Genomic DNA, 10,000 nt, shown 5'->3' with positions numbered 1-10,000 from the left:
GTGCTTCAGCAGGTAAATCAAATGTATGTAGCAGTCGGCATTAGCCATTTATAGGGTAAATGATTTTAGCATAGTGGTTAGAAAGGCAGTGGACATGCTGCACAGCTCATAGCCTTATTTGCTTGAATTGCTTTATGTAAATAGGCAGTTTCCATCCATGATTTGGCATACGTACCTCCAGCTAATGGAATCACTTGCTGTTTTATTGCTGGAAATCATGACTACTTACATGGCTTAGTCCTGCAGTGTTAACTTTCCCTCTCGCAGTTCTTGTTTCCCCAGTTCAAGTCTCAGCCAGAGTGCCATCTGTACAGAGTGTGCATGTTTTCCTTGTGTTTAGTGGATTTTCACTGCATTCATCTGTTTCTGTTCAAATCCCAAAGATGTGCCATGGATGAACTGATACTTATATAAATTACCTGTAGATGTGCATGGCATGTGATAGTGAGTGAATTTGTGCATTCTGTGATGGCCTAGTACCCACACCATGAAATGATTTACAATCTTGCACCAACTGACTGCTAAGATCGTGTCCTGCTACCCCATTCCCTTGAACTAGATTAAGTAGGTAACAGAAGAGGAAATAATAACTTTGAGAAATACTTCCCAATTAACTAATTCTAATTGCGATAGGCAGCAAATTATTTTCTCTATCTTATCTATCTCCTTCCTTCCATAGCCTTAATGCTTTCATCCTGTAATTGATCCTTTCATGAAGTGTTATAAAATATAGGAGATGAATGAAAAAATCAGGCCTCATAGTCATTGTCCAATGGCATCTGCACCGTTATCAATAAATTGATATCTGTGCTTCATTTCATCCACTTCATCTGGATTCTATACTGCCCAAACTGACTAGTCAGACCTGATTTAACAGGCCTCTGGTCAGGGCCTCATTATTTCATTATTTTAAGTCTCAGTGCTGGTTCATAGGTTCATAGGTAGGTACTAGGCTATCGACCTAGGGGCCTACGTAAGCCTAGCCAACAAGGTTCCCTGGCTTACGCCATGCAAGAAAGTAATTTTCCTGTACCACTGTCGAGCAGAGACATAGAAGTGATCCCGTGGTATATTTCCTATTTCCCATCCACTCATCAAGATTTTTCTTGAAGAGTGCTAATGAAGACCTTTGCTTGACATAGATGGGTAGCCTGTTCCAGAGTATGGGAAGTCTCTGGGACAGGAATCTATCCCTCCAGCATGTCCTATTTATTGTGGTGACAAGGTTTAGGTCCCTAGAGTGTGTAGCTCAGAGGGATTGGGATTTCTTTAGGTGTAGCATGTCCAACAGCTCTGGGTTTGACATAGCTTTATATATTAGGCAGGGATCACCTTGGAGTAGGCGATATGCTACAAAGTAAAGCTGGAGTTTTTTGAGACAGTCAATGTAGGGCATTTGTTTGAGGCCAGTAATCATCTTTGTGAGGTACTTCTGTGGCCTTTCCAGCTGCTGCTGCAGATGTCTTGTGAGGTACATTCCAAAAGGGGAGCTGTACTCTTATAATGGGTCTAATGAGTGTCGAGTAGAGTGGAACAATGACCTCTTTTTTCCTGAATGAGAACGCTTTTATGATGAGGTGTGCCACGTAGAAGGACTTCCTGACTACTGTGACGATGTGACTGTCAAAGGAGAGACTACTGTCCACCTGGGTCCCAAGGTCTCTTATCACGCATTCGGTGTTAAATAGATTGCTGCCTATGTGGTAGTTCATGGGTACAGAGTTTTTACCAAAGGGGATGACACTGCACTTTTTGGAAGTTAGTTTCAGCTAAATATTTAGAAGTTATTTATTTATTTATTTTTACAGAATAAGGAGTGACCTTTTATACATAGTTTGCACATAAATCTGTTCACAGTATAAGGAGTAATTTTGTTTCCATATTTTGCACATAAATCTGTTCATTTTCTGAGTAACCAAGATAGGTCTTAAGTAACACGGGGGTCATAGCAGACTTTTTTTAGAACTGTTATTGATGCTTCTGGAAGGGCAAGACTGGATGCTCCTAGTTGAAGTAATAGCTATAGCTTATGTTGTTTCACATGAGAAAGTATTATTAAAATAAATTTGGAGTAATTACATCATCCCATATGCAATGAATAGAGTTTACAGAGGCTTCCAGCTCCCTTTCACTTAAAACTCTGTTGAGGCAGTAAATATGACTTCTGTCTTTGCCAAATGTTTACTTCTTTTACAAAATAACTTGCATGATACCAGACATGATATCTTCAAAGAGTTCTGCAAACCCATCATAACATTGCTGATATCACATTTTGGTAGGGTGCTTGAGGATTTAAAGAAACACGCACAGTATTGTCAAGGACGGTTCCGTTTTTTCCACTTTTTCAGAACAAGTCTGTTTGGTTGATATAATGAAAGCCTGGTAAAAATACAAGGAGGGGTAATGTGAACACCATACAGTATTAGTTTCCTACTGTGGATTCACTGATTTCAGCTTAGTTAAATGGATGACAGCATATTAAGCAGTAATCTTGCCCTCTGCTCAATGTACCATTAGTTGCAATATATAGGAAGGAAATGATTGTAATACCTTTGGAATATCTAACAGACTAAAGTGAATTGATCCAGTATCTGATATCTTCCAAGGTGTTGCAAGTATCTTAGATGTTGAGTCCTTCCTAACTAACCTGCTGTTTGGGACTACACTAAACATTTGAGTTAACACAATCAGTAGGCATGAAGATGGAAATGAACACATTATAGCTTTGGACAAAGATAAGCAACATCTGGGAAACACAGTGGTATAGTAGTTAGCACTGCTTCTTTACAGTTCTTGAGTCTATGGTTCATTCCTGAATATGTTGTCTATTATTTGGAATATGCATACCTCCCCCCAATGTCTGGGTGGGATTCGCTATGGTTATATATATTTTCCCTACATCTTAAATCCATGCTGCTAGGTGAACTTGCAGTCTTCTTAACTACACACAGTATATCTTCATAGAATGAGTGAGTATGTTGATTGGATGTGAGTTTGTGACAATGTATTTACCTTGGGATGGACTCTGTTCTATCCAAGACTGATTGCCTGCCTTACATTCCCCGATTGCAGACATTAGATTTAGATGCCCAGTAACCCTGAAGGATAAATAGGTATCAGAGAAAGGATGAATTAATGAATATGCCACATCAGAGCTTGATCAGCTAAACCAGGACACATTACTCAAGTCTAATGAACTATTATATATTTTAAGATTATCATTCACCTATTTTTCTTCCCTGTCCAGTCTAACACCTGACAGATAAGAATGTATCTTTTAATATATCAGAATCAAACTGTGTTCTGACCTAACATTCCATAGTAATTCCGTAGTAGAATGTTAATTGAGTAGGCTTTTCTACTGCTTGCCATTCCTCCACTCATTTTCTCCCACCAGAGATCATAGTTTGTTGTACTGCAAAAGCTTCTTGGATTATCTTTGATGTGCTTACCACTAGATATAAAACTCAAATACAAACATGTTAATGGTAATAAAAGAGCATTAGCCATTCAAGAATGAAAATATATCCTGTGTGAGATGCTTAATGTTATTCTCAATGTAATCCAGATAGAAAAGTATGGAAGAGAAATAAACCTACCTACTTTTACTTTGAATACTACTTTAACTGCTGTACATCTGTAGTTCTGTCTCTTCTTTTCTGCAATTTATCTTCTTTTTATACATGCATCTACTACTGGAATCTGCATGCTGTAATAAGTCATGATGGCAAGAACATTGGACCACGTTTACTGTTAGCTGTTTTCATTCTGTGTTCCATGTTTAGGTTGTGGCTTAAGAAAGGTCATTGTGGACTAGTGCATAAACATTTCTCATTAAATAAATAAATGAAATCACAGATAATCACATTAATCTTCTTAAAGTCGAAGAAAGTCATCCTGCATACATTCAGAATTTAAGAAACAATGCAGAAAGATAAGAAAACATTTTAGAAATGTGCTTCTATAAGAATATCAACTGAAAATGAGTGCAAGTTTACAAATTATAACAGAATGGAGAATAGCAATAATAATAATAATTTCTTTGCAGCTTAGTTTTGTGAGCAAAGTACAGGACGAATACTCTTTTGACTTCACATCCTAATTTCTGTTTGCTTGTTTGCTTACTTACTTTTGCTGACTTAGTTAGCCCACTAGGCTTGTGGCCAATATCAGAGGACAACAGAGCTGATATACATACAGATGGGATAAATTTGATCAGGACACTGAGTAAATTCCCTTTCATTTTTCGGCCATATGTGTACAATGTAGATGGATAAAAAGCATTTAGAAAAGATGAGGAAATGGGAATGATGCAGTACCTTTTTCACAACGTACAATGTTTATTTGTTAAAGCTACTTTTAATTGGCTTAACATCATATCTGAGAAATTTTATTGTACCTTACGCTTTGCTGTCCAAATTACTGTCTACTTTTACCACCATATGGAACTCCAGACTGAAGTCTCTGCTAAGGTATATTTTGTATACTGAAGACAATAATGGAGGTTTGTGAAAGATAATCCATTTAGTTCATTTCATTTTTATTTTTTACATTATATGTATCTAATATAGGTACATGGCAAGGCTCTTTAGTGAAAAAATATAGAATGTGTATTATGAGTATTGAAATGTTTTAGTTAGCGGGATGCCAAAAATAGGCAAACAGATGACTATAAATTATTTTAGTAAACAGATTATGTAATAATTTGATGTAAAAGTAATTCAGGACAAAAAACACTGTCATAGGAAAAGTAAATAATTGTATTTATCTGCAGCCATTAAATGAATAGGAAAATATATACCGAGATGGTCAAATGTGACACTGCCTGTAATGGTACTATTCATTTCATGTGTGCACTGCTTGTAATGGCACTATTCATTTCATGTGTACCCTGCCTGTAATGGCATTATTCATTTCATGTGTACACTGCCTGAAATGATACTATTCATTTAATTTGTACACTGCCTGTAATGGCACTATTAATTTCACGTGTACACTACCTGTAATGGCACTATTCATTTCATGTGTACAATGCCTGTAATGGCACTATTTATTTCATGTGTACACTGCCTGTAATGGCACTATTCATTTCATCTGTACACTGCCTGTAATGGTACTATTCAATTCATGTGTACACTATCTGTAATGGTGCTATTTATTTTTTGTGCACACTACCTATAATGTCACTGTTTGCTTCACATTTGCATAATCTGTAATGATGTTGTTCACTTCATGTGTGTGTGTGTGTGTGTGTGTGTGTGTGTGTGTGTGTGTGTGTGTGTGTGTGTGTGTGTGTATATATATATATATATATATATATATATATATATATATATATATATATATATATATATATATATATATATGTCTGTAGTGGCACTATTGCCTTCACATTTACATTATCTCCATTGGTGTTGTTCACTTCACGTGTAAAAAATCTGTAATGGTACCATTCATTTTATAATTTATTCTGTCCAAAAAAGGATTACTACAGATGATCATCTGCCATTAGTGCAAGTCTGTAACTGTTGCCTTCTTTGGAGAAGTATATCTCCTTCATGAGTACCAGCTAATATTTAAAGGAATTGTTACTCCATATTTAGTTTTCAAGATGAGTGTAATATTTTCAATCTAAATAGCGACCCACTTCAGGACCTTCCTTCTGGAATTCTTCCTTCGGTTTCCTTCTTATTTCCTCATAAGCCATTGGATAATGAGTGTAGTCCTAACACCATAAGTGGACAGTACTTCGAAACAGCTATGTCACATACTTTGTAAAAGGCGCCCACCACTAATCTTATTATGAACTGCCTTAATTTAAAATACTTCCATTCTACAGTGCTTATGTAAGAGGCTATATTCATCAGACTTAAGACTGTGAAATTAAACACTGCAACCTTAATTTTGCCTTGAATCCATTTAGCAAAACAAAATATATTTAGTGAGTGTCTTGTATTTAACTGCTTTTACTGATTTGAATTAGACTTCATATGCTGTTACTAGATTTTACTTTCGGATTAGGGCCTTACTCACCCAATTGGATAACGTGCATTAATATAACTACCTACCTAAAATGATTACCACATGTTTACTTTTTATGCAAGTGAAAATATTATTGTTTCCCCATTGAAATGACCTTCCTTTGCTGCATTACATTTTTCTGTCAGATTTTTTATAAGACACTGCCATCTGTACCCTTGGCTGCAAGGACTTTACTAAACATTGGTTTGCTTCCTGTTTGTTGTGATTTTTGAAATCTCTGCTGTCTTTTTGCCTGAGGTGAAGAACAGTGTGTCTGCTAAGCAGGCAGATAGCTAACCATATAATCACAGGCTAATAGTGGTTGCAGTGAATATCACTTGCAATCGAGTTTTGTTGTCAGCATTGTTCATTCATTCATTTATTGCTTGCAATTATGGCTATGGAGTTGAACTACAGAGGTCCCTTTTCAGCCATAACCCAGGCAAGTGGAATAAGCAGGTCATATGCGATAATCATTCAGTAGCCGTATATAATAAGAATACAACAGTAAGCAGTAAAGTTATATTGAAACATCACTTTGACAAAATGAAGTATATAGTATAAGCATTATACATCATAAACAAAACCTGTATGCTTGTCATTTTACTACTCTTGTTTCAGGACTCAGCCAGCCTAATTTAAAATGGGCTTTGTGAAAGTTTCAGAAGTTTCACAAACTAGAACAACAATAATACACTAGCATGTTAAGCTATGTAAATGTACATTAGTGAATAAGTGAGATAATAGCTACACCTCACACACTAAACACAGGTTTAGAAAGCAGCTTCAGGTGTGAGCATAATGTCAGGTGAGTACAAAAAGATAAAAAGCATTCAGGGACTCAGGGAACTTATTTTAAAATGCTAGCTTGTAATGACAAGAGAGAGAGAGAGAGAGAGAGAAAAACACTATTGTACTCAGCCCTTCCTAAAAGAATGACAGGAGTCAAAGGAATTAAAAGACATTTCAGCCATGTGACAATTTAAACATTGCCAGTACTCATCTTTAGGTCACACCCGATCTTTAGGTCACATCCTCTTTCTTCCAAGACAGACTCATCAGGCACAGGGTGAATGTGTGGGCACCCATCTAATGTTCTAGCTCCCATGTAAAAAGATGACAGAGTATCACACTATCAAATCATCAGGGGCATTCTGTTCCAAAGTTGGTGGAGAAACTGTGCAAATAATCTAGGTCTGCATCGCATCCTATTTAGCTGAATATGAAGCTGTGCATCTCTGTATTTGATGTTGATGGAACCATTAGACATGTAGAGATATAGAAAATACTGGAAAGCTGGATCGTTAATGGCATTGCAGGAAAGACATACACCTTAAGAGGCTGTACAGCACTGGGTAAAGGGACAGTGCTTCCATTGCTTTTGCTAGTTTAGTGTCCTTAAGCCTGTGATTTTCTTAGTTAGAAATATTTGGGCCTTTGTAGTTTTTTGCTGTGCTTACTGATGTACATCCCAAAGGGCACCCTGCACTCAATAATTGGTCTCATCAATGCAGACTCTAGATGGACAGTGACTACTTTAGATCCAGGTGATGTACCCTTGGTATTTAGCTGCACTAGATTGAAGGATTCCTCACTAATGTTGCTCATGATAATGGAACAAGAGGGAATTATAATCCAATGTTCCAAGATCATAACAGCCCTGACAAACTACAGTGGAGTGTTGTACACTGAAGGGAGATGTGTCTACCAAATGTGACAATATATCACACTTTCTTGTGTTTAGTTTTAGCCCATTTTCAGTACACCTGGTATTTACTAGTGTAAATTCACACTGATTTTCAAATTAGTGGGGGATTTGACAATAAAAAATATAGAAACTTAGTTAGCCAGAGGTCTTGGTTACAGGACTGAAGACTGGAGGGACTCCAGCCCTGAGCCAAGGGGAACAACACTCATTACCTTCATATTTTCCTGATGAGGTACATGCAGGTTACACTGTGTGGACTCTGTCCTTTAGGCATTTGGTTATCTATGTTACTATACAGAGATCTGTTTTCAAAGTGTTAATCTTCCAGCACATTCAAGTAAATGTTCCTTTTTGATAACAGGGGTTTTAAGAGACTGAGGTATATAATAATAAGGCAAATCTAGATGAACCATGTATATCTAGCACAAGCTAAACATGACTGTAGTTCTTAAAAAATATCTGCAAAATGATGCCATATGGCAGTGTTGACATGAGAAACTGATACTCTGTCTTGTTTCCTGTAGCATAATTTGCACATTCATTTAATTATTCCTTAACCTATTGCACCCTGGTATCATTTGGTAGTTAATTAAATGACAAGTATAAAGTTACCACATCGCAAATATTATCATCTCATTAGCTACCTCACACAGTAAACTACCTAAATTATTAACAATAATTTTCCATTCAACATTAAAAAAATCCTTATTTAATTTGATCCAAGGCAATAAGCAAATGAACACACACCAAGCGACTAACCAAGAGAAGTGTGGACAATAAACACAGGACACCCACACAATGAATCACTAAGCTCAAGTCCAGTTCTTTTAACAATTTATTGATATAGTTAAAATAATATTTTAACATACTGCTACAAGCTTTTGTACTTTTGTCCTCATAAAAATAATCACACAAGATTTCCTCAGAAACAAAACAAGAAGTCTTAATTTGCACTTCTTTAAATAAAGTCGGTTGATTTGTGCCATTTAAAGAAACAGTGTCCCACTTCTGATTCCCAAGACCTTCACCATAAGTATTTAACTAAATTAAAACTAATTTAACTAATGAAATATTAAGGGTAAATAAAACTATACTGCAGTGCATGTAAAACACAATATTTAAAATATGCAAATATAAATGTGGACAATCTAGTTATTTAAATTCATGTAACACAACTGGTTGTTGTTAATAAACAGTAAAAGTGCTTGTTTATTTTGTTTGCAAAGAATACCAGAGAACATACAGATAGATGTATTAAAAGTTTGTTTTAATTCTTATTATATCAGTTAAAATTAAAAGCAATTAAATAAAATAAATCATTGTAAAATACCATTTCTCCTAAAGCTTTTAGACTAGTACCCCATATTAGCTCTTACAGTTTTGCCACCCATAACTTATACACAGAGACTATGGATGCATTTTCATTAAGTCCTGGGGCAACGGTAACATGTGATTACCACAGGAGTTCTTTATATTCCAGCTAATATTGCCATGTCCATCCACTGACATTCAGAATAACTTTATCTAAAATAGCAAAGTGAAATCCCTTGAAACTCTGACAAACTGTTGTATGCCTGTATAGGGCATGAGTAATTAACATTACATTTTTAAATATCATAGTAAGGTCCACATATCTTTTTCCTTACTTTTCCTTAAATTTTCCTACATAAAAAGTCATATACAGGATATCTGGGGACATTTACCAAATGTAGAAATTGCTCCTCAAATATATGTATACATTGTTTGCAAGCCAAACACTTTTTATTATCTGTTATATTGTTTTACGTACTGTTAAAATTTGAGGGATTCTGACACAACTTTTTCATATTGCTACCATTTGGATGCAAAAGTACGTTGTTCCCATAATTTGTATATATCATTGTCTTTCCTTAAGACTACCCTAATTGTTTCCTATACTAGATTTAATGTATCCAGCCCCAGCACTATATTAGCAAACAAGGGCACTCTCAAAGTGCTTATTATCTGTTGTACCAGCAGTACAGTGCCAAATCAGGGGGATCAACTTCTCCATTAGACTTGTCTAAACCCACAACTAGGAGCGGTTTGTATCTGTGCCCTCAGTGTGTGGCTATATAGTTAAAATGTCCTTCATCATATTTCTAGGATAACCCCTAGCAAAGAACACAGTAGATTCTAACCTGCTTATTTTATCATCAAACATAATTCAATCAGAAACCATCTTCCCTTGAAACTCACATTTATTCACATTTATAGACAATGCATCTGGCAACCCAATAAACCACAAGATAA

The sequence above is a fragment of the Protopterus annectens genome, chromosome 11.part0, assembly GCF_019279795.1.
Source record: "Protopterus annectens isolate FY-2018-M chromosome 11.part0, PAN1.0, whole genome shotgun sequence".
NCBI lineage: Eukaryota > Metazoa > Chordata > Ceratodontiformes > Protopteridae > Protopterus > Protopterus annectens.
The sequence above is the reverse complement of the archived record's forward strand: the minus strand, read 5'-3'. Positions refer to the sequence as shown.